This window comes from Triticum dicoccoides, chromosome 4A, assembly GCF_002162155.2.
Source record: "Triticum dicoccoides isolate Atlit2015 ecotype Zavitan chromosome 4A, WEW_v2.0, whole genome shotgun sequence".
NCBI classification, from domain to species: domain Eukaryota; kingdom Viridiplantae; phylum Streptophyta; class Magnoliopsida; order Poales; family Poaceae; genus Triticum; species Triticum dicoccoides.
Genome location: NC_041386.1, coordinates 640152443 through 640179202, shown reverse-complemented (window position 1 = coordinate 640179202; position 26760 = coordinate 640152443). Strand labels below are relative to the sequence as shown.

At 45.3% G+C, this 26760-nt stretch overlaps 1 pseudogene; it reads left to right on the top strand.

The window, feature by feature from the left end:
- Positions 1–215: 215 nt before the first annotated feature.
- Positions 216–6718, top strand: LOC119283941 (annotated as a pseudogene).
- The last annotated feature ends 20042 nt before the right edge of the window (positions 6719–26760 follow it).

The window sequence follows — 26760 nt, the reverse complement described above, 5'->3', positions numbered from 1 at the left end:
CTGGTTCTACACTTTTCCGGTAGGTGGGCCGATCGAAGAGCCCAACACTATGCCTTATGTCCCACCTGCAGTGTGATTCTTCTTGTCTAAAAAAACAAAACCTGCAGTGCGATTCGGTAGTACGAGTCCTACTAAAACTCTTGTCATGTCCTGGGCAATAAATAGGCCGATCAACCACCGCCCACCGCACCAGAAGCAAACACCGCCGGCCTGCCATGGCGCGACTGCCGGACAAGATTCCGGCGAGCCAATTCAACGCCGCCCTATCCTTGATACAACATATCAAAGCCGGCCTCGCGTCCAGCCAGACCATCCACGCAGAGCTCCTCCACCTCCTCGCGTGCTTGGGCAGGGGCGAGACCGCCGACACCCACGCCGTCCTGGCCAGGGCGGACGCCATCCTCCGGGGCCATCCCGACCTCCTCCAGCGCTTCGACGCCTTTCTCGGCCGTCCCAGCCACCACCAAGCTGCCAAACCCGTCCGTGAAGACCCTGTCGCCGCCGCGCCGCCGCCGAAGCGGCCCAAGAGGGAGCACCGCCGCACGGTCGCCGAGTGCGCCGGGCCCATGCGGTTCTTGGAGCGGGTGAAGATGGCGGACGCCGGACTCTACGACATGCTCCTGGTGCTTCTGTTCAACGTGGAGATGGAGGGGACGCTGAACGCGCATCAAATCTACGCGAAGGCCCTCGAGGTTTTCGGCTCCGCCGACAGCCCTCTCCTCCGCGGCTTCACGGAGTTCCTGCCGCTGCCGACGGCCGGGCGTGACTTTCTGACGCGGCGCCGCGCAAAGGAGGAGCCGGAGCACGGACCGAAGCGCAAGGCCGTCCCCGCCGGCAAGCCGAGCCCGAGCGCGGCAAAGAAACCCCGCGCCGACCACGACCGGAAGACGAAGAGCGGCAGAGTCTCCGCGTTTAGGGACGCGTGGGAGTTCGAGACCACCTACTCGAAGCTGGCGGTCACGCTAAGACGCACCGAGAAATCCCTGGAAGAGCTCGAGCCAAGGAAGGAGTCGCCGGAAGAAGTCGAGCCGGAGGCGGCGCCGGGACACCATGGGCGGCCGCGCACGCTGGAGCAACTCTACCCTGGCCGCGAGTGCCAGGAGGTCCTCCAGGAGATGTATGGCGGCATGTGGGGGCAGATGCGGGTGGCGCTCGAGGACGGCGCGCGCACCGAGGTGGCGCTGCGGACGATATTGCGCAGGCTGACGAAGCTGGAGCAGGTGGCCGTGAAGATGGCGATGGGGCGGCGCGATCCCGCCCGCGTCGAGGCCCGAGTGAAGCTGCTTGTCTTAGAGCGGCGGGATGGCGCCCACGCCGATGGCGGGATGAACAAGCTTAATGTAGAGTTGTAGCCTGACCGTGTGGTGGTTCTTCGAAAGGAGCGGCGGCACGTACATTGTCGCGGTGACCCGGCCGTGCGTGCCACCGGCCGGCATGTCGTGAAGTTGAAGACCAAGATTATCGTTGCTTTGAGACGTTAATTTACTTTAGCTTTTTTTCAGTTTGGTCAGTCCATTTCTTGGCCGTCGATTTTTGCTCTGAGATTTGTGCTGCATTTTTCTACCTTTATTGTTCGGATTTGCTATTTTACAGTCAACTGTTATTCAAATTCGTCAAACATTCAAATCGCTGGCCATCCGCTGTTGCGTGAAGATTCGCGCTTGGCTGTCTGGTTTTCGGGCTTGTTTTTTCCGTCGGGTTCGGTTTTGTCCCAGCCCGTTACCGCTCCTCCCCCTTCCCTCTTCCAGTTTTTGTCCCCTTTCATTTGAGCAGTGGATGCGAGGAAGATAGAGGAACAAGCGCTTGGGCAATGGATGCGATTCCTTTCTGTTCATGTCAATTCCGAGATCCCCCACCAGTGGAGCTTGATTTCTCTCTCATTTCTCTTGGATTCTCGCCTCCTGATGTTGGTTGGTCTCTCAATTTCTCTCTCGAGCGCGTGATTTCTGTTCATTTCTCGGTGTGTAGCTTCCAGATCTAGGGGTCAGTTGCTGATGTGATTTAGTTAGTGTTCGTGTTAGGTGTGTGTTGTGATCCCGGGTCGTGTTGTTGTAGATTCATGGTAGGTGCTTGTAGTTTTAGTGGTTCGTTCTGCTTCACGTTGTCCGCCATCGTTCCTTGTCTGCTTCGTGGTGTCCGCCATTTTTGTTCCTCGTCTGCTCGTGGTAGAATCATGCGTGTTTAGTTTTGTGATTCAGGTAGATGTATGGATCAGTCATACGTGGTCTGTTCGTTCGCTGGTAGATGGGTGTTTCCTCCTCTCGGTGTGTTGGTTCTATGGTTTCTAGATGTAGTTAGGTTCCTCCTCTGCCCTCTGCCGCAGGTCCCCTTTGGCCTGTGAGTGAATAAATCCCTCTTGGTGTAGGTTTAGATGTAGTTAGGTTCCTCCTAGTTACCCAGCGCGTCAGTGCTCTATTTTTTATGTGTCATTTTGTGGTGTAGCCCTGTACTAGCCTTGGTGTGATTTTTATGTGCTTTTGCAATGTAATTCCTTTAAGCTTCTCCTTCTTTTAATGCCCTGGGAACTGTGTATCTGATGCAGGTTTGTATATTTGCTTGTGCTGAGTGTTGTTGTGTATCCCCGCTAGATCATCGATGGCGCGCGTTGCCGCGCCCGTCTTTTTTTAGTATAATGGCGGGAAATTTGATAAATATGTGATGGCATGGGATATTGATGTTAAATACGAAATAAGGTACATAGAATTTAAGGACAATGAACTTAAAATTTTGGAACGGAGCACCATAGTGTAATTTGTGTACTGTAGTTGTAAGATCAGTCTCTAAAATGTGATTCCAACCTTCTAGGAGTTTTAGCTACAACATCATATTGTATGGTAAAAACACAACTATAAAGACGTTGTACAATGAGCGTTAAATGATCTCCCTTAGCACTGAAATCGGAAATACACACATCAACTTGTCTTGTTCTTGATTTTACTGCATTAACAGTTTATCAATTGATTGATTGATTGATAGATAGATAGATATATGTAATCAAAGGTATCATCACATTACTTCACGATATCTGGGAAGGTCATTCTTAACCATCTTGAGAAATGTTAGATTAACCTTCACTATTTTATGATAAAAACTTCAGGGCATAATCTCAATTAGATCAGTATGGGTCTTTTTCATTATCATGTACTTTGCATAATCTGTCCAACTACTGAATTTATGTGACCTTGTAAAATTAGAAGGGATATTATTGATAATGTTATTTAACAGACATAATTAGGCTAATAACATGAATAGTGAAAAAAAGGTGACCCACCAAAAGGTATTGATTTTACTTTATAATATAACTTGAACACCACATAGGAAACTTCTGACAGAAGTTTCTAAACCACCTAAAATTAAAATGCTTGCTTTTGTAGTACTTTCATAATAATTACTTCATGTCTGTATTCATGTTTAACTTCAGGAGATCAGTGTAAAAGGAATATTATGAAATCATAATGCACTATACATCATCGCAGTAGAAGGAGGATGCCTGCAGCCCAATAACATTTATGTTATTTGCCTGGTCATTAAGGACAGTAAAATATATGTTATAAGTGAACTGTGCACAACTTTATAGTCGAATCTGATACTTCTATAACCTATATGACCAAGCAAAAATGCAGGGTAATAATACACTTACCACTCTAAGCTCTGAATCTAGCACCATTTACACAAATTGAATACTTAAATGTCTAGAAATTATAAGCTCGAGAATTTTCTGGCTAACAATACACTGATATGATGGCATCTATTTTATCGTCAAAAGTAGCAGTTTCCCCTACCGGAGCACGTTTTTCAAGGTATAATCAGATTCTCCATCTCTTAATTCAAATGCATGTCTCATATATTCCCGAATTCAACTGTCCAAATATTAAGAAGCGAACAACTCCGGCAGCTCTTGAGCCAACACATTGTACCTAAAACATAAATGGTATGGTAAGTTGATATGAACATCCGTTTTTTTTTCTTTGCGAAAACGATATGAACATCCGTTACATCAATGGACTGTAGATTAATGGCATATGCTGTACTGAGTCCATGATGTACTCCTCGGCACTTCACACATAGAGAATAAAGACCGTTGAGCACAATAGTCCCTCTTGTGCATTGCATCAAACACATGACATGTACACTGTCAAAGAAATCAAATTCTGGATAGCTTCAACAAAACACGGGGCACAAAAACTTAATTGGGTAGACAGCTTGCTTGAGCAAAGCCAGCCACCGCGCGCCGTGGCTGCCATTGCCCCGCTTGTCGGACGATCAGTGAACGCCTGAACGGAGCACCAATGAAAGCTTCACCATCCAAATATTTATGTTACAGACCTTTTTTTGCAGGAAAGTATTCCAGACCTTATTTCTGCGAAACGAATAACTAAGCATATTTTGTATCATTTGAACATTGTTTAAAGAAGTAGAGAGGGGATCGGATCGGACCACATAAGTTGATTTCAGTAGGCTTCCAACTGCTGGCCACCACTGTCGATACAAGATGTAAGATCGAGCATGACAGTACAACCTTCCCTTCCTCCTTGGCTTCACCCCCAAGCCGCTAAGAGAAGCTCAAAGCATTGCGCTTCCATAACAATGAACGGCGATGTGGCGAAAACCCCTAATCTAGGGCTTCGACTGCCTGGCCGTCAGGAAACATAGAAATTAGTCATGAAAAAAGCAAGATGGAGAATTAGGCAACCAGGTAGAGGTTGCCCTGCATCATGAAGAGGTACTTCCCTGCCCTGGCGACTGACGACTGCCCTGCCACCAGCCCACCACCAGCGATGGCAAAGACCCTGGCGCAGGGACCCATCACGAGGACCTGACTGATCCTTCATCATCGCACCGTCGTCAGCATACAGCCGCCACAACCTCCATCCGTCCCCCGTCTGCGATCTTAGCCGTGAGACGCGGCCAACGACCTCCATTATCGCCCTCGTCCCGCGCCCACCGGTTGAATGGACCGCCCCCAAATGCTAGGTTCTATAGATCGACTCGCGACCCGCATCCCACATTGGATACCCTCGATCGATTGCTGCTGGATCCTCTCGATCCAGTGGTACTGGATACCCTCGCGCCCGGCGCTTATAGCCTGGATCCACTGGTGCCTCGCCTGGATTCATACGCTGGCCACCCACATCGAAGCCGCGTCGGCTGCATCGAGCGCCGCCATCCCCTCTCTGTAGAACGATCCTTGGAGACGGAGCGGTCCTCTTTTTTTATTGAGAAAAGGAGACGGAGCGGCACTCGCTGTGAGGTCCCGTTCGTTGCGTTGGGCCCAAGCAGGAAAAACGGGCCGGCTGCAGCCCAATTAACAAGAGGGGTCAGAAAAAGCTACGGGAGCAGCCGCCCTTGCGACATTTAGCCCACTTCGCGATTAAGGTACAGCTGACTGAAGATTCAACGGTGAAGAATGCCAAGTTAATGAAATCCAACGGCCAGAAACGCCTAATTACTGAGAGGGCAGGGAAAGTGCGCAGTTTTAATGTATCTAAATAGTTTCAGTGTCATATACACTAAAATTACTCTGTATTTTGCCTCAAACTTACTGTGTAATCCCCATAGTTTCGGTGTAATATACTATGCAAATTGCACTATATTTACTGTACCCATAGTTTCAATGTTTTTTCACTCTAGAATTACTAGTATTTACTGTGTATTTTGCCTGATTTTTACTCTGTAATTCATTAGGTAGTTTCAGTATAATTTACTATAGAATTACTGTGTAATTCATCTTGTAGTTTCAGCGTAATTCACTATACTGTGTAATTCATGCCGTAGTTTTACTGTGTAATTCACTCTAGAATTATTGTGTAATTCATCCCGTAGTTTCAGTGTAATTCACTCTAGAATTACTGTAATTCATCATGTAGCTTCAGTGTAATTCACTCTATAATTACTGTGTAATTTGCCTAATAATTACTGTGTAATTCATCCTATGGTTTCAGTGTAATTTGTCCCTTCGTTCAATGTAATTTACGCGAGTTACTGTGTAATTTTAATTTTCAGCTATATAATTCCTGACATTTATATGGGCCCCAGTGTAAATTCCCCTAGAATTCCGATGGTTTATATATGTATTTGCAGTGTATTTTCTCACATTTTTGCAGTGTATTTATCTTGGTTCAGTTATGTAATTCCTGGATTTTGGCTTTTTTGTTTATTTTTGTATTGCTCTCTCATGCTATTTTTCACTATAGTCTTTCTTCCCAATTTTTACAGTGCCCCTAGTTTTACTGTGTAATCGCCTTGCTTATTATATGTATTTACAATGTAAATTTTGCCCTAATGTGTAGTGTAATATTCATGCTTTTAGCTTTGTAATTTATAGGTTTTAGTTTAATGGGTAAGCTTCGGAAAGTCTCTCACCAGAACGTTTCATTAGTATCATCTTTTGAGAGTGCAGATTCTGTTGGTGAACCATTCGTGCCTACTGACTTTGCAGAACATGGATCGTATCCGATGTCTATGGGAGTTATTTCTGTCTTATTTTTCTAGTTATTTCTTTCAGATTATGTTATCAGTTTTATTTATTTTGGTTGTGTTGTCTTTTTATTTCCAGGAACTTTCTGGTGATGAAGGATCCTTTGACAAAGCTCTTTTCAAGTTTTATGTTCATCAAGTTTGTTTCCTTTTTTTCTTTTTCTTGTGCTTGTTGATTATGTTGTTGGTTATTTTTCTCTTGTTGAGGTGACTTTTGGCTTTATGTTTTTTTCAGAAGTAAAATCATTGAAGAGGAAGTTATCTTCTGTTGGTAGAAGAAATGTGCTTCGTCCTCCTCCTTTTGCCATGATGCTCTCATTCGGTTTTAGCTTGTTCATCTTATTATTTCCGTTTTGAGTGCATTATTCGTGTGATGTGGTAGTGTTTTTATGATCTAATTTTTGTTTTCTGTTTTTTCTCACTTCTTCATCTCTGTTTCCTTTGGCTTGTTGTAGAGGCAGAAATGATCTACTGATTGCCCTACTTGTTCGACCTTCACCAGATATTCTGAGAAGTTTTTCTATGGGGTAGTTGATGGCATGTGTCCTAGGTATAAGTATGTCATCCAGACTTATTGTTCTCGTCATGCTCCCAATCTGCATTTTTGGAGAAGAAATGTCAGTAATAGTACAATTAGCAGTTGTATTTTAACAGTGTAAATACAGTAGGTTTGTTCCAGTGTAAGTTGATGCATTCTTACATTGATACATTGAAATTTCTATGGAATTTTCACTGTAATTTCTATGCAATTTGCACTGGGAATTACTATGTAATTACTAGGGGATTTGCACTGTAATTCTTGGTCTATTGCTGTGCATTTTCTTAGCAAGTTTCAGTGTAATTTATACAACTATCAATGTCACAGTGTCATTTATACAAACTATCATTTGCACTATAATTCTTGGTTGTGCTACTATTCTTTCCAGTGTCATCCACGCACAATGTGTTCTTGCAGTGTAATTTATACAACTATCCAAGTTCTGTCTACCGCTAGTGATGAATTATTTCCAGAGTATCTAGTTTTTGTCTATTGTTTGTTTCTTAACATATATCTAGTTTCTCCGACGCATTTGTTTTGGAGATATTCCCTGTAAGAGAGGTGAAGCGGGTGAAGAATTCAAGTACTAGGCGTAGCAGTAGATTTTGTTCCTCACCTATTGATTTTCCTGGGATTTCCCCAATTGTCTGGTTGTTGTTCTTCCTTCTTGCTCGTCTCCAGGTACACCTTGCTCTCCATGTTCACCCCTCTGTCCCATGGCTGTCTACTCTTTGTTCTTCTCCCCGCCCTTCTTCCATAGTATGTCGATCTGGTTTGTTTCTTTCTTTGTGGTGTGTGTTAGGTGAGAATCTCTACTGTTATGTAGGAGGGGTTGGATATGTCCCAAGGAGCTTGCCTTTTCCGTGGGTAGCAAGTTGATGGCGAGCATTAGTTGTGGATCCAGGGAGGTTTGTGGTGGCGCCGGTTTAGTTGAAACCGGGTCAGGGTTTTGCCCAACCCGTTTTTCCCGAAATAATAAAATATATTGTGGCCCGTGGGGGGGAGGGGGGGTTGGGAACTTGGGACAAATAGGTATCATCTGTTCATTGGTAGGAAAATTTGAAAGTTGTTGAATTGGAAAACAGTCAAATATCAAATAGACAGTCCCTTATTATTTGTCGTTGTTTCTTAAATGTTTCTTATGTCGATTTGCAATTTTTTTAGTATCTCTATGTTTCTTAAATGTTTTTTTGAGGGGTTATACAGTAGGAAAGGCTCCTACTGCTTAGTATATTACCATGGGTAAAGTATGGTACAATGTGTTACATCTTACATATGCACAAAGGCCAGCAAGCACCCCCACGCAGGGGGGTAAGCAGTGCTAGTGAATTATGGTATTGAGTCAACTATGGAAGTAACTATCTGTTTTTTGTGATCGGGGACTCTATGTCTAATATCATCGAAATCCTTCTTGAATCTAATCCTCCAGGTTAAAATTGATGGTGCTACTTGGCGAAAATAGTTATTGTTCCTTTCTTTCCAAAGGCTCCAAGCAGCCACAAGGAAGATGTCCATAATCATGGCTCTCTGGTGCAAGGTTTTGAGGTGCAACAGCAGGTCCAGTCTGTTTCCAAGCGCAGGCCATGAAATGTTAAGCTCATTCCAGCAAGTCGATCACACTGAAAGTGCATCTGAAGAAGAGGTGTTCCAAAGTTTCTTCAACGTGTCGACCATAAAGCAAGCAATCGTAGTTGTTGCCAATATTATAATGCCGCCTTTTGAGCATGTTCCTAGTGTTTAGATGATCAGACAATAGGAACCATCCAAAGACTTTGAGCTTGGGAATACCCCGGGCCTTCCATAGCCACTTGAAAGCATCATGCGCAATCACCTCTCTAAATAAGAAAATGTAGTACGCAAAGGTCTTGAAATCAGCTGCTCCCCATGAACAAGTCCAGGTATCTGTTGTGTCTGTCAACTCAAGGGGCCTCACATGCTGTTGCAGCGCCCTCAGTTCATCGTGTGCCTGAGTCGAGAGGGGCAGGTGAAAACCTTGATCCACGCTGGTAATGGAGAGGAACTGGTTGATCGAGGCATCTTCCAGGGTGGTATATGAAAAAGCTCGTGGGTAGATATCAGCAATAATAACCTCACCCCAGTCATCTTTCCAGAAAAGAGCTGAGGTACCAGAACCAACATTAATCTTGGCGACCCCCCTGTAAACTGGCATTAGTTTGATGAGTTTCCACCACCAGAAGGAACCACAGGCAGCAGCTGCATGGGGGACTATGGTTGAGTAGTAGGAATCCCAAAGCAGGTGCACCCAGGGGACATCAAGTTTGTTGAAGAATTTGTGGAGCATCTTAAGGAGCATCGCATCATTTTGAACCTTTAGGTTGAGCACTCCAAGACCATCGTTCTTTTTTGGTCTACAAACCATGTCCCAGGCAGCGAGGGAGTTGCATTTCTCTCCCTCATCAGTTTTCTTGATCCATAAACCGTGGCGTCTGATTTTATCAAATTGATCAATTATTTTGGGTGGAAGTCTAGAGTGCCCATCGGGTAAATGCCTAGGGATGTGACTAAGGAGTTCATAAGAGCCAACTTGCCCGCATACAACATCAACGACATGGCCGCTGTGATCCTGCCTTCAACTTTGCAAATCCAGGGAGTAAGATCAGACACATTCGGTTTAGTGGTGCCAAACGGTAGCCCAAGGTATGTGAACGGCATTTGAGTGCATGCACATCCAAAGATGGATGCGATTTCGTTGTAGGTATCCTCGGGAGTGTTGATCGGGATCAAAATTGACTTATTGAAGTTGATGTGCAAACCCACCGAATCAGCGTAGTCTTCAAGGATGTTTTTCATGCAAGTAGCTTGCTCCCGACAGGCCGGCATCACAATGATCGTGTCATCGGCATATTGAATGACCGGAAAGTGATTATCTCGATAGGCAAGTATAGGAAGTTGCAGCAAGTTGTTATTGAGAGCCTCATTGATAGCAGTTTGAAGCAAATCCGTAGCAAGGACAAATATCAGAGGGGACAGGGGGGTCCCCTTGTCTCACTCCACATTTGCACCAGAAATTTTTACCAGGGACGCCGTTGAGCAGGACAGAAGATTTTGCAGAAGAAGAGATGCATGTGAACCAATCGATCCATTTCTCAGTAAACCCCATACTCCGCATGATCTTGATGATGGCTGAGTGCTGCACCGTGTCAAAAGCCTTAGCGAAATCCAGTTTGAGAAGGATGATCGGTCGCTTAGAGGCTTGGCATTGGTGAATGTATTCGAAAGCCCATGCAAGGCAATCATTAATAGAACGCCCTTTAAGAAAACTGTACTGGTTACGATGCACTATCTGTAAGATGATCTTTTGAAGCCGATTAGCCAAGAGTTTGGTAACTAACTTGAGATGGCAGTTGAGCAATGTAATAGGTCTAAAGTCATTGACCATCTCAGGGGCACGTTTCTTGGGGATCAAGGTAATAAACCCATAGTTGAGGCTTTCAAGGTTGAAGTTGCCTTTGTGAAACTCGTCGCACAGACAGTAGAAGTCATGCTTAATTATTGGCCAGCATGGTTTCATGAATGCACTGTTGAACCCATCCGGACCAGGTGCACGGTCAGGTGGCATCTCTTTAATCACGTCGTCAATCTCCCTCGGTGTGAAAGGAACTGTCAGACTCTCAAAATCCACCCGAGAGCGAAGCATTTGCGATAGGTTGAATTCCATCTCTGGGGGTTTTGAGGCACCCAAGTGCTCTTTAAAGGCATCAAAGAGTATAGTTTCCATCCCTAAATGATCGTCCACCACAGAATCATGATTGGTTTTCAAGCTGGAGATAAAATTCTTATGATATTGCTCTGTTGCCACGGCATGGAAAAATTTAGAGTTTTTGTCGCCGAACTTGATCCACCTAATCGTGCACCTCTTTTTCCAGTATTCTTTCTGGTGTTGCAATAATTGTAAGAGGTGATTCTTGAGTATTTTTATAAAGTTACTCTCTGGGACCGTGAGGGTACGGCGATCTGCAATGTGATCCAGTTCAAGCAAGGCTTTGTTAGTGTTTTCTAACGCAATTTTGAGCCTAGAAATTTTTTTGCTCCAGCAGCTGAGGTCATGTATGAGGTTTTTGAGTTTCTGGCAAAGGCTAGTCGCAGCATTAACTGATTTTCCATATTTCAGAGGCCTATTCCAAGCTTGGGACATCACGTCCATAAACCCAGGGTGAGCTATCCAGTAAGTTTCGAATCTGAAAATTTTACTTTTGGGAATAGTAGTTTGAATCTCAACAGAGCAAGGGGTGTGGTCAGACACATGTCGACTAAGAGGATTGACCATGGTGCTAGGAAAAGAAGCAGTCCAATTGAGAGTTGTAAAAAACCAGTCAATTTGCTCGAGCAGAGGGTTTTGCCGCATGTTGGACCGGGCATATTTTCTACCCTTGATAGGTATCTCAGTTAAGCGTTGCTCACGTATGAAATCATTGAACATGAACATATCAAGTATGTTACCTCCTGGTTTATTTCTGTTATCTGGAGATCAGATGTAGTTAAAATCACCCAATAAGAGCCAGTCTTCAGTGGACGGGATATCGATGTCAAACAACCATTTGGTAAAACTAACATGTTGCTCTCCTTGGCATGGCCCATAGATGTTAACAAGTTTCCAAGAGTGAGAAGAAATCATGGATTTGAACGCAACACCCAACGCAAACTGTTCCTGAATGAAAACCTGTCCTGTGAATGCAGAACTGCACCAGATCGTAATGAGACCGCTAGACGCGCCAACAGAGGGAATAAAAGCAAACGTACCAAAACGCGGCGGGAAAATAGACTTAAGGGTGCTTGCATTAAAGTCTTGCATCTTAGACTCTTGAAGACAAATGATCGAACAACCAGAAGTGTTGATCGCGTTTGAAAGAGCTAGAAGTTTCTTAGGAGAGTTCATGCCACGGATATTCCAGCAGAGTACATTCCACTTGTGCAAAAGGACCATAAGAAATGCAAAGAGAAAGCTTTAGGTCGACGTTGCTGGTGAGGGAGTCCTGGATTAGGGGGTCCTCGGACAGCCAGACTATATACTTTGGCCGGACTATTGGACTATGAAGATACAAGATTGAAGGCTTCGTCCCGTGTCTGGGTGGGACTCTCCTTTGCATGGAAGGCAAGCTTGGCGATTCGGATATGTAGATCTCCTTCTCTGTAACCAACTCTGTGTAACCCTAGCCCCCTCCGGTGTCTATATAAACCGGAGGGTCTAGTCCGTAGGACAACAACAATCATAATCATAGGCTAGCTTCTAGGGTTTAGCCTCTACGATCTCGTGGTAGATCAACTCTTGTAATACTCATATCATCAAGATCAATCAAGTAGGAAGTAGGGTATTACCTCCATCGAGAGGGCCTGAACCTGGGTAAACATTGCGTCCCCCGCCTCCTGTTACCATCAGCCTTAGACGCACAGTTCGGGACCCCCTACCCGAGATCCGCCGGTTTTGACACCGACATTGGTGCTTTCATTGAGAGTTCCACTGTGCCATCGCGATAAAGGCTTGATGGCTCCTTCGATCATCGGTAACGATGCGATCCAGGGTGAGGTGTTTCTCCCCAGACAGATCTTCGTATTCGGCGGCTTCATACTGCGGGCCAACTCGCTTGGCCATCTAGAGCAGATCGATAGTTACGCCCCTGGCCATCAGGTCAGATTTGGAAGCTTGAACTACACTACCCATATCCGCGGAGAATTGATCTTCGACGGATTCGAGCTCATGTCAGGCGCGCCGCACAGTCATGACGAGCATGACTTAGCTCTGCCATCAGACGTCGTTTGGGAGATCGCACCTGCGGTTACTCTGGCCCTCAATCCGGAGCAGATCGTGCCATCCGAGGACGGATGGATGGACCCTGCCACGGAGGCCGCACACTCAGCAATGATAGAGCCGAATACTGACTTCACCTCCTATGAGACCCATGTTACCGGACCCTTGGATTCGTCCCCGGCCACAGGCTCCGAACCGCCTGCGTCCGTGCCTATCCAATCTGATTGGGCACCGATCATGGACTTTACCTCCACGGATATTTTTCCGCACTCACCCTTGGGCGATGTGCTAGATTCATTGAGGTCTCTCTCCTTGTTAGGAGACCCTCGGCCAAACTATGTCCGGCTCGAGTGGGAAGCGGACGACGAAGGAATTCGTTCCCCACCCACCACCCACTTAATAGCCACTGTCGACGACTTAACCGACATGCTTGATTTCGACTCCGAAGACATCAACGGTATGGACGACGATGCAGGAGAGGAACAGGAACCACCGCCCATAGGGCGCTGGACAGCCACTTCATCACACGATATATACATGGTGGATAGACCCAAAGAAAACAACAACGAGGAACGGAAGGATGCAGTGAAGGATAGTCCCCTCGAGAAGCAACCAAAGCGACGACGTAGGCGCCGCTCCAAATCCGACCTCAGCAAAAACAGCGATAACAGCGCAAGAAAGAATAATATCCTGGTCGACTCCAAAGAAAACGACGACCATATGGACCCAGCGATGGAGCAGGATGAGCCAGCGGACGGCGAACATAGTACGGAGCCGCTGTCTGATCACGGCGACGCCGTGGGTAAAGCTCATCAACCTGTCTCCGGAGAGGAGAACAGTCCGGACGATGATGCACACATCATCCCGGAAAGGCACTTGGAACAAGAGAACCTCCATAGAAGGCTTATTGCTACCGCGAGGAGCCTGAAGAAGCAGAAGCAAAGGCTTATGGCCGCGCAGAATACGCTCAACAGCGGATGGAATAAAGTGCTTGACACTGAAGAAAAGTACGGCGACAGTCGCCACACAAAGAGCTATCCAAAGCGCAAGCTGCTGCCTGAATTCGACGATGAAGCTTTAGAGCCCATTCAGCCGAAAAATAAAACAACCGATCAGCCAGATCAACCACCCCGTGGCTACGACAGGGCAGCTAACGACGTCGCACACAAGTCAGCGCATGATTTATGCAAAGACCTGCACAAAAAAGCCGGTATGGCCAGGTCCATCTACGGATCCAGGAAGCGCGCTCCGGCATAGAATCATGGCCGCCCAAACGACTATACTGACCGAATAACAGCTCGGTATCAAAACCAAACGCTACAACCGTCCGAAGAATGCCATGACACATCCAAATATAGGGGTGCCGCGCACCCCCTATGCTTCACCGATGAGGTGCTGGATCATGAATTTCCAGAGGGATTCAAACCCGTGAACATAGAGGCATACAACGGAACGACATACCCTGGGGTCTGGATTGAGGACTTTATCCTTCACATCCACATGGCTCGTGGAGATGATGTCCACACCATCAAATACCTGCCCTTCAAGTTGAAAGGACCAGCTTGGCAGTGGCTGAAAATCCTCCCCGAAAACTCAATTGGAAGCTGGGAAGAGCTTGAGGATGCTTTTAGGGCAAATTTTCAAGGGACCTATGTCTGACCTCCGGACGCTGACGATTTAAGTCACATAATTCAACAGCCCAGAGAGTCAGCCCGAAAGCTTTGCAACATATTTCTCACGAAGAAGAATCAAATTGTCGACTGCCCGGATGCCGAAGCCTTACGGCTTTCAAGCACAACGTCCGGGATGAATGGCTCGCCAGACACCTCGGCCAGGAAAAACCAAGGACAATGACAGCCCTAACAAGCCTTATGACCCGCTTTTGCGTGGGCGAAGACAGTTGGCTGGCCCGTAGAGGCACCAGCAACCCAGGCGCATGCGAAGTCAGGGATGGCAACGGGAAACCGCGACGCAATAAAAGCAAGCGTCGAAACAATGAAGACAGCCCAGACAACACGGCGATAAACACCGGATTCAGGGGCTCTCAACCCGGTCAACGGAAAAAAGCCATTTAAAGGCAGCAGAGATGGACTGTCCGGCCTAAACAAGATTCTAGACAGATTATGTCAGATTCATGACACCTCCGACAAACCTGCAAATCACACCAAGAGAGAATGCTGGGTCTTCAAGCAGGCCGGCAAGCTAAATGCCGAACACAAGGGGAGGGAGACACCAAGCAAAGACGAGGATGAGCCTCGCCAGCCGAACAATGGGGGACAGAAAAAAATTCCCACCAGAGGTCAAAACAGTGAACATGATTTACGCAACTCACATACCAAAGAGGAGGCGCCAGAGCGCACCCCGAGACGTATACGTCGTGGAGCCCGTCACCCCCAAGTTCAACCCTTGGTCGGCCCACCCGATCACTTTTGATCGCAGGGATCACCCGACTAGTATCCGGCACGGAGGATCGGCTGCCTTGGTGCTAGAGCCAATAATTGACGGATACCATCTCACCCGAGTCCTTATGGACGGCGGCTGTACTCTTAATCTGATATATTAGGACACCGTCTGCAAAATGGGGATAGACCCGACAAGAATCAGCCAAAGCAATACTACCTTTAAAGGAGTAATACCAGGCCTAGAGGCCCGCTGCACGGGCTCTCTAGTACTAGAGGTTGTATTCGGTTCTCCCGACAACTTCCGACGCGAAGAATTAACCTTCGACATCGCTCCATTCCAAAGCGGCCATCACGCACTACTCGGAAGAACAGCCTTCGCTCGTTTTAATGCAGTACCGCATTACGCATATCTTGAGCTTAAGATGCCCGGTCCACGTGGCATCATCATAGTTAGCGGAAACACAGAGGGTTCCTCACGTCCGGAGGAATATGTGGTGGCTCTAGCAGCCAATCACTGAACGGCCTCTCCAACCAGAAGAAACGACCGGTCATCAAGACCGCGGACATGGTTAGACGAGTCCGGCGCACCACTAGTTGTAACAGCTCAGATAAACCTGAGATTGGGTCAATGGATATACCCCCATAGGTGGTTCTAGGGGCTTCCCGCATGTAAAAAGGGCTACAGTTCGACTTGACCCTATTTAGATTTCATTTTAATGGTTTATTAAGAATAACCAATTTTTCGCATGAAGACTTTCACCTGCGTTTTTCTCTTTTACAGATGATCATCGTGCTACACCCTTCCAGGATACGGCACAATGGAGACACTGACGCCAGAGGCGCAGACGTGCAGTAGGGCCCCGTTCAAAGGCTTCTTTTTAGATTAAGACCATGTGTAAACCTTTTTTACTGTCTCTTGTTGCTTCACTCCCTCCGGATACTCAACACAACCGAAAGGGATGCTGGCGTTATTTGGCATTTTGTCACGTCAGACTAATGCAAGTACCTGGAAAATCAGGGCTCATTATCGAGGGCATTACTCAGCGAAGTATATGTTGTAAAGTTCGAATACCTTAGGGAGTGTTCGGCGTCGCGAGTTTGGCCTTATTTGCATCAGCTCCAAATCATGTCTTTGGTCAATGGTTGGGTTTGCCCGGCTCCCGTGTTTTGCTACCTTACGTTCTGCTCTATCGGCTAAGGTGGCACCGTGAGAACTACTGCGATTGTGCCCTGGTTCATTCGAATGAGCACCTCAGTAGAGAAAGCCGAAAACGGACTGTCATGATAAAGCGCGGGACTGGTCAACCACTCGACGACTCAGTGGAATCTTTGCGATTCATCTGCATTAACGAAGGACCGGTTTCCCGGTCATGTATGTACGAGCACCGTATTCGGGTGAGCGCGGAAGTACCAGGGGCTATATAGTAGCCCCACGGTCAAACTCCTATGGCTAAGTGAAAGTGTTAAAGCTATATAGTCCGATTGCCTTGTTCGCCGCGCTATCACCTCCTTAATGGACCAAGACGTTGGGTAAAGTGTGAATACACGCTTTTCCGAACACCCCCGCATTATGTGCGTGGGGGCTGAAGCCGACGACTGCAAACTTTCAGGTTATATACATACATAAACGGCCGCACAGGAGGCATCATAATACTTTCAGGAAAATGTATAAACACAGCCTTTATAATCCAAATAGCATTGTTTTTTACAATTGGGATACATGTCACTCGAACATGATACTCTTCGAGCACTGAGCCTCTATTAAACGGGCACCTTCTAGGACTTCTTCAAAATAGTGCTCAACCGAGACCTGGCCTACGGCCGGATCCCGGGTTGCAATAGCGGTGGCCTCCATCTCTGCCCAGTATGTCTTAACACGTGCAAGAGCCATCCACGCACCCTTTATGCACGCCGACCTCTTTACAGCGTCGATATGCGGCACGACACCAAGGAATCGTTGCACTAAACCAAAATAACTATTCGGCCTTGGTCCCTTCGGCCAAAGATGATCCACGACAGACCTCATGGCAAGTCCGGACAACCTATGGAGCTCGTCCCACTCGACCATTTGTTCATTTAACAGCAGCGGACGCGTTGGAGCACTGAACTGTGACTAGAACAATCTTTCCACTTCATGATCTTTCTGATCTTTGAAAAACTCAATCGCATCAGCAGCACTCATTGCCAAGTCCAAGTACGCATCTGTAGCACTCCATAATTGATCCAGAGGGGCATACTTTGGATCTCCGAACTTCGTCCACAACAAAAAGGGCTTCCCAGCCGTGATATCTCCGGCTTGATGGAGCTCCTCCTTCGCCGCTCTGATTTTAGAGCGGGTTTCCTTGGCTGCTTCCACGGCTTTCTTCAGGCCAGCCGCTTTCGCTTGGCTTTCCTTTTCAAGAAGCTCATATGGGCCGGCGGCATCTTTCAGCTCAACAGCCATCTTGGCTATTTTATCTTCGCTCTGGTGATGAGCAGCCTGCTCGACTCTTAAGTCTTCAGCCGCCTTTAGGGAGGCCGCATCACTTCTCCTGGTTTGTTCCTTGGCTCGGGCAAGTTCCACCCGAAGGGTCTCCACGGCGGTAGCTCCATCTGCAGTCAGAACATATTATAGATACTAGCATCATGCTCCTCTTAATATTTGTTGACCACCCGAAAATACATACCCTGTGCCTCGTCAAGTCTCTTGTTCACAAGCGCAATGTTAGCATCTGCCGCGTCAAGTTGCCGCCTCAGTCCGGCAAACTCAGCAGTCCGGCCAGCCACCGGACCCTCAGCCGTCTGCACATGAAAGCAGTGTGATCATTACCTGGGACTATGATCCTCTGTTTGCCGCCTCTGGACAGCAACCAGAGTCTCAAGGGCTACTATCTGTATAGAGCACACCTGGCGTGTGCGGTACCGTCAAAATTTTTATATATTTTTGCGTACCTCAAAGCCTCTTAGCAGCCTCGTAAAAGCCTCATGCAACCCACTTTTGGCGGATGAAATCCTCTCAACCACCGTACCCATTAAAGTACGATGCGCCTCTGAGATAGCCGCTTGCTCCAAAAGACCCATCAGTGCGTCCGGTTGTGCACCGGACAATCCCAGACTCTTTATGTTGCTCTCCTTAGGAGTCGAATACTCCGGACTTCGTGTGGCCGAAGGGTTACCTTCTGGCCTTGGCGGATCAGGAGAAATCCTCCGTGATGACACCTCAGGGTCGTCCACCCCAGGAGGCGGGGAGACTGGGGGAGGCGTTTCTGTCTCCATCATCTCCAGAAGAAGATCCCCCGAAGACGAACTCTATCGAGAAGGGCCACGAGCCGGACTGCAAGATATATGTCTCGGTTATTGTCCTTGGAGATAAAGCAGGATATATTTACCAAAAGTTCCCTTGTTCACTTACAGCTCGGTGGAAGGCTGGCCCCCTTGCGGGCGATGTGCGGTAAGGACGCCCTCCGGGGCAGGACCCCCTGGCGCAGGTTTCTTCCCTCGTTTGGAAACCTTCGTTTCCAAGTCTTCAGAGACGGTCCTTTTCCTTCCTTGGGGAGAGGGGATTCTAGATTCTTCTCCCCGATTATCCTCCTTCACAGAGGCACTAATTTCCTCGGTTTGGATGAGTAATGTGTGAAGCCCGCTTTCGGCTTCTTTATTCCTCCCTTTATCTTCCCCTAATGGCACTTGATAAGGTGCGTGCTCAAGCATCCTGGCTAGTACATGATCCGGTGAGCCTTCGGGAAGGGGCCGAACACCTGATCCTCTCCGCCTTTCTTATCCAGTCCTGGCCGAGAGCGATTTTTTCAGAATGATGTTATGACAAATAAAAAGACAGCATGTTCGGCCGCAGAATTACTTATGTGGGTATCTAAATGGTTGTAGTTGATACCCGCATCCTCGGTGGTGTCCGGACACTTTATTCGTGATCCGAAGAACAATCCATACATCTCTTCGAGTGTCACACCGAAGAATTGCTGAATAGTTCACGGTCCTTCCGGGTTGAACTTCCACATACAGAGAGATCGACGTTGGCATGGCAGGACCCGACGAACTAGCATAACTTGCATTACCTTGACAAGACTGACATCCCTCTTGAGGAGATCTTGGGTGCAACTTTGCAATGTCAGCACATCATTAACTGGCCCCTAGTCCAGCCCCTTGTTGACCCATGATGCCAGTTGCGGCGGGGGACCCGAGCAGAAGGCGGGGGCAGCTGCCCACTTTGTACCTCGGGGAGCTCTGATAAGTTGGACACCTCCGGGAAGGAACCCTTTGGCCATAGAGCATCGGCGCCTTTGCTTATTATGGCACCTCCGCATTCTGTGTGTCTCCCATCGATCATCTTCGGCTTCATGTTGAAGGTCTTGAGCCATAAGCCGAAGTGTGGGGTGATGCGGAGGAAGGCCTCACACACGACGATAAACGACGAGATGTGAAGGATGGAATCTGGAGCTAGATCATGGAAATCGAGCCCGTAATAGAACATAAGCCCTCTTACAAAGGGATCAAGACTAAAGCCTAGCCCTCGGAGGAAGTGGGAAACAAATACGACACTCTCGTTGGGTTCAGGAGTGGGGATGACCTGCCCTTGAGCAGGCAGCCTGTGCGAGATTTCGGCGGTCAGATACCTGGCTTACCTTAGCTTCTTGATGTCCTTCTCTGTGACAGAGGAGGCCATCCACCGACCTTGAAGGTTGGATTAGGACATGGTTGAAGGTCCAAAGCGCTTAGCATGAGCCTTGGGTGTTGGAACTCGAGGTGGGGGAGGGGAAGGATCGAGCGCGAGAATAAAAGGACAGGCCTTGGCCCCTTTATAAAGAGGGTGAATATCAAGCGTCCTCCGCGTGGCCATTTGGAACTTGCCTAAAATCGAGGAGTCATACTAACAAGCACGATTGGGTTACCCACACCCGTATTGATGATAATCCCGTGATAAGGGGAACACGATCTCTGCTTTGACAAGACGTGCCAATAAAACCGCCTCGCAACACGTGCAGTGGCAGGCTGGAATAAACGGTTCGTAATGACCGGACCACGACAGATGTCACATTATGAAAAGTTGTCAGCAGATTTGATTTGTGGAATATTATACTCTCTATGGTGGTATGTGGAATTTGTTTTACAGAGTCGAACACAATCCTTGTGTTCAAAATCTTCTATGGAGTATTCGGAGAAGGAACCCGCCTTGCAATGCCGAAGACAATCTGTAAGCCGGACTCATCGTCATTGAAGCCTGGTTCAGGGGCTACTGAGGGAGTCCTGGATTAGGGAGTCCTCGGACAGCCGGACTATATACTTTGGCCGGACTGTTGGACTATGAAGATACAAGATTGAAGGCTTCGTCCCGTGTCCGGGTGGGACTCTCCTTTGCATGGAAGGCAAGCTTGGCGATTCGGATATGTAGATCTCCTTCTCTGTAACCAACTCTGTGTAACCCTAGCCCCTTCCGGTGTCTATATAAACCGGAGGGTCTAGTCCGTAGGACAACAACAATCATAATCATAGGCTAGCTTCTAGGGTTTAGGATCTACGATCTCGTGGTAGATCAACTCTTGTAATACTCATATCATCAAGATCAATCAAGCAGGAAGTAGGGTATTACCTCCATCGAGAGGGCCCGAACCTGGGTAAACATTGTGTCCCCCGCCTCCTGTTACCATCAGCCTTAGACGCACAGATCGGGACCCCCTACCCGAGATCCGCCGGTTTTGACACTGACGGCTGGGTGATACGTCTCCAACGTATCTATAATTTTTGATTGTTTCATGCTATTATATTATCTGTTTTGGATGTTTATGGGCTTTATTATGCACTTTTATATTATTTTTGGGACTAACCTATTAACCCAGAGCCCAGTGCCAGTTTCTGTTTTTTCCTTGTTTTAGAGTATCGCAGAAAAGGAAAATCAAACGGAGTCCAATTGACCTGAAACTTCACGGAACTTATTTTTGGACCAGAAGAAGCCCACGGAGTATCGGAGTTGGACCAGGAGAGTCCCGGGTTGCCCACGAGGGTGGGGGGCATGCCCACCCCCCTGGGCGCGCCCCCCTGCCTCGTGGACAGCCCGAAGGTCCACCGACGTACTTCTTCCTCCCATATATACCCATATACCCTAAAAACTTCAGGGAGCAGAATAGATCGGGAGTTCCGCCGCCAGAAGCCTCCGTAGCCACCGAAAACCAATCTAGAACCGTTCTGGCACCCTGCCGGAGGGGGAACCCCTCACCAGTGGCCATCTTCATCATCCCGGTGCTCTCCATGACGAGGAGGGGGTAGTTCTCCCTCGGGGCTGAGGGTATGTACCAGTAGCTATGTGTTTGATCTCTCTCTCTCTCTCTCTCTCTCTCTCTCTTTCTCGTGTTCTTGAGGTGATACGATCTTGATGTATCGCGAGCTTTGCTATTATAGTTGGATCTTATGATGTTTCTCCCCCTCTACTCTCTTGTAGTGGATTGAGTTCTCCCTTTGAAGTTATCTTATCGGATTTAGTCTTTAAGGATTTGAGAACACTTGATGTATGTCTTGCGTGGGATACCCGTGGTGACAATGAGGTATTCTATTGATCCACTTGATGTATGTTTTGGTGATCAACTTGCGGGTTCCGCCCATGAAACTATGCATAGGGGTTGGCACACGTTTTCGTCTTGACTCTCCGGTAGAAACTTTGGGGTACTCTTTGAAGTACTTTGTGTTGGTTTGAATAGATGAATCTGAGATTGTGTGATGCATATCGTATAGTCATACCCACGGATACTTGAGGTGACATTAGGGTTTTGGTTGATTTGTGTCTTAAGGTGTTATTCTAGTACGAACTCTATTATAGATTCAACGGAAAGAAAAGCTTCATGTTATTTTACTACGGACTCTTGAATAGATTGATCAGAAAGAATAAGTTTGAGGTGGTTTCGTACCCTATCATAATCTCTTCGTTTGTTCTCCGTTATTAGTGACTTTGGAGTGACTCTTTGTTGCATGTTGAGGGATAGTTATATGATCCAATTATGTTATTATTGTTGAGAGGACTTGCACTAGTGAAAGTATGAACCCTAGGCCTTGTTTCAACGCATTGCAATACCATTTACACTCACTTTTATCATTAGTTACCTTGCTGTTTTTATATTTTCAGATTACAAAAACCTTTATCTACCATCCATATACCACTTGTATCACCATATCTTCGCCGAACTAGTGCACCTATACAATTTACCATTGTATTGGGTGTGTTGGGGACACAAGAGACTCTTTGTTATTTGGTTGCAGGGTTGCTTGAGAGAGACCATCTTCATCCTACGCCTCCTACAGATTGATAAACCTTAGGTCATCCACTTGAGGGAAATTTGCTATTGTCCTACAAACCTCTGCACTTGAAGGCCCAACAACATCTACAAGAAGAAGGTTGTGTAGTAGACATCAAGCTCTTTTCTGGCGCCGTTGCCGGGGAGGTGAGTGCTTGAAGGTATATATTTAGATCTTGCAATTGAGTCTTTTAGTTTCTTGTTTTATCACCTAGTTTAGTTTATAAAAGAATATTACAAAAAAATGGAATTAAGTTTGCCTCATACGCTTCATCTTTTTAATATCTTTCGTGAGTATGATGGAAAGGAAAATTGTGCCAAAGTGTTAGAAGAAGAATGCATTAAAATGTTTGGCACTAAATCTTTGAATGATGCCAGATTGCAATGTTGTTAGTATAAACTCCTTGAATATCCATAGTACTAATGATGATTGCACTAGTTATGATGAAAATGTCTCCTATAAACATGTCAATTTTTGTGGAGTGCATTGGGTTTGCAAGTACACACCAAATAGGGAAGATATATATTGTAAGAGGCATAAGCATTTAGAAACTAAATTGTTGCAAGAAAGGCTAGATGTTTGTGCTGAAAGATTCAATATTCATCGCCATCCTTGTGAACTTTGCAATGAACATGGTCATTTAAAGGTCCAATGCTATTTGTTTCATGATCAAGTCGTGTCCAAAAACTGTGATAACTTGATTACCCTTGAGCATCATAAAGAGCTTAGTCTTCTTTTGGGTTATGAATAAATGAAACGTATAACCGAGGGTATTCCAAAATTTAATCTTGATAAATTTCTTGATTTTGATCTAGAGGAAATTTATATGTATTGTGCGGTGAATTGCATTGAAAACCCTTATATTGCCAATTCCATAAGGAAAAGAAAACAAATAGAGGATGAAGAGAATACTAGTGAAAGGGAAGAGACTTCCCAATATCCTCCTATTATTTCTTATGATGAATCAGGTAACGAGGAGGAGCCTTCTATTCAACCAATCTCATTAATAAGGAGCTCCAAAAAGAAGATTAAACCCACACATGATGTGAAGAAGAAAAAGAAAAGACGAAGAAGCAAAGGTAGAAAGGTATCTCTCCCAAATAATGTTGCTCCTATTACTCATTGTGATGATGATAATTGCTATACTACCGGTGCTATCCATACTATTGATGATGAGAGTGATTATGCTTATGATATGAAAAGGTCCAAGCTTGGGGATGCTATGTTTGATGAAGATGATGTTTTTGAGAATATATTTGCTGCAATTAATGTTTGTCCCAAGCTTGGGGATGCTACGTTTAATGAATATGATATTTTTAGTCTCCCAAGTTTTGATATGCAAATTTATTATGATGAAAGCATGCCTCCTATTTATGATGATTATATTGATGAAAGTGGATTTGGAGAGGTCATGACTTTATTTTGTGATGGATCCTCTATTCCGGAAGAGGTTCCAATTAATTGTGAGAACAAAGTTGCTATCTATGATGATTATTGTGATGACTTGTATGCTATAAATAATAATGATATCCATGAAACTTGTCATCATGATTTTACTTTTCAATTGTATTATGCCTCACATGATAATTATTTTGTTGAGTTTGCTCCCACTATTATTCATGAGAAGAATTTTGCTTGTGTGGAGAGTAATAAAATTTCTATGCTTGTAGATCATGAAAAGAATGATTTAGGTGCTGGTTATATTGTTGAATTCATTCATGATGCTACTGAAAATTATTATGAGGGAGGAATATATGCTTGTAGGAATTGCAATAATATCAAGTTTCCTCTCTATGTGCTTAAAGTTTTGAAGTTATGCTTGTTTTACCTTCCTATGCAAGTTGATTCTTGTTCCCACAAGTTGTTTGCTCACAAAATCCCTATGCATAGGAAGAGGGTTAGACTTAAATGTGCTAGTCATATTATTCATGATTCTCTCTTTATGTTTAATTCTTATCCTTTATGTGAGCATCATTGAAATCATCATGCCTAGCTAGGGGCGTTAAACGATAGCGCTTGTTGGGAGGCAACCCGATTTTATTTTTGTTCCTTGATTTTTTTTCTCCTGTCTAGTAATAAATAATTTATCTAGCCTCTGTTATGATTGAGTTTTCATGTTTCAATTAGTGTTTGTGCCAAGTAGAACCGTTGGGAAGACTTGGGGAAAGTTTTGTTGATCTTGCTGTAAAAAACAGAAACTTTAGCGCTCACGAGAACTGCTGCCATTTTTATTTAGAAAGTGATATTTAGTTAATTCTTTTTGCATATGATTAATAGATAAATGCTTCACGTCCAGCAATTTATTTGAGAATTTTTAGGGTTCAGAAGTTTGCGTTAGTTATAGATTACTACAGACTGTTCTGTTTTTGACAGATTCTGTTTTTGTGTGTTGTTTGCTTATTTTAATGAATCTATGGCTAGTAAAAGAGTTTATAAACCATAGAGAAGTTGGAATACAGTAGGTTTAACACCAATATAAATAAATAATGAGTTCATTACAGTACTTTGAAGTGGTGTTTTGTTTTCTTTCGCTAACGGAGCTGACGAGTTTTCTGTTAAGTTTTGTGCTGTGAAGTTTTCAAGTTTTGGGTAAAGATTCGATGGATTATGGAATAAGGAGTGGCAAGAGCCTAAGCTTGGGTATGCCCCGGAAGGCATGCCCTATTTCATCTTCGTTCATCGGTAACTTTACTTGGAGCTATATTTTTATTCGCCACATGATATGTGTTTTGCTTGGAGCGTCATTTTATTTCATTTTGTTTTGCTTGTTGTTTGAATAAGATACCAAGATTTGAAATTATTAAATGTTAGAGAGTCTTCATATAGTTGCATAATTGTTCGAGTACTCATTGATCTTCACTTATATCTTTCGGAGTAGTTTGTCATTTGCTCTAGTGCTTCACTTATATCTTTTTAGAGCACGGTGGTGGTTTTATTTTGTAGAAATAGATGAATTCTTATGCTTCACTTATATTATTTTGAGAGTCTTTAGAACAGCATGGTAATTTGCTTTGGTTATGAAATTAGTCCTAATATGATGGGCATCCAAGAGGGATATAATAAAAACTTTCATATAAGTGCATTGAATACTAAGAGAAGTTTGATACTTGATGATTGTTTTGAGATATGGAGATAGTGATATCAAAGTTGTGCTAGTTGGGTAGTTGTAAATTTGAGGAATACTTGTGCTGAAGTTTGCAAGTCCCGTAGCATGCACGTATGGTAAACGTTGTGTAACAAATTTGAAACATGAGGTGTTATTTGATTGTCTTCCTTATGAGTGGCGGTCGGGGGCGAGCGATGGTCTTTTCCTACCAATCTACCCCCCTAGGAGCATGTGCGTAATGCTTGCTTTTTGATGACTTGTAGATTTTTGCAATAAGTATGTGAGTTCTTTATGACTAATGTTGAGTCCATGGATTATACGCACTCTTACCCTTCCATCATTGCTAGCCTCTTCGGTACCGTGCATTGCCCTTTCTCACATTGAGAGTTGATGCAAACTTCGCCGGTGCATCCAAACCCTGTGATATGATACGCTCTTTCACACACCTCCTTATATATATCTTCCTCAAAACAGCCACCATACCTACCTATTATGGCATTTCCATAGCCATTCCGAGATATATTGCCATGCAACTTTCCACTGTTCCGTTTATTATGACACGCATCATCATTGTCATATTGCTTTGCATGATCATGTAGTTGACATCGTATTTGTGGCCAAGCCACCATTCATAATTTTTCATACATGTCACTCTTGATTCATCGCAATCCCGGTACACCGTCGGAGGCATTCATATAGAGTCATATCTTGTTCTAGTATCGAGTTGTAATCTTTGAGTTGTAAATAAATAGAAGTGTGATGATCGTCATTAATAGAGCATTGTCCCAAAAAAAGAGAAAGGCCAAAAAAAGGGGAAGGCCCAAAAAAGTAAGAAAATAAAAAGGGGCAATGCTACTATCCTTTTTCCACACTTGTGCTTCAAAGTAGCACCATGATCTTTATGATAGAGAGTCTCTTGTTTTGTCACTTTCATTTACTAGTGGGAATTTTTCATTATATAACTTGGCTTGTATATTCCAACAATGGGCCTCCTTAAGTGCCCTAGGTCTTCGTGAGCAAGTAAGTTGGATGCACACCCACTTAGATATTTTGTTGAGCTTCATACATTTATAGCTCTAGTGCATCTGTTGCATGGCAATCCGTACTCCTTGCATTGACATCAATTGATGGGCATCTCCCTAGCCCATTGATTAGCCGCGTCGATGTGATACTTTCTCCTTGTTGTCTTCTC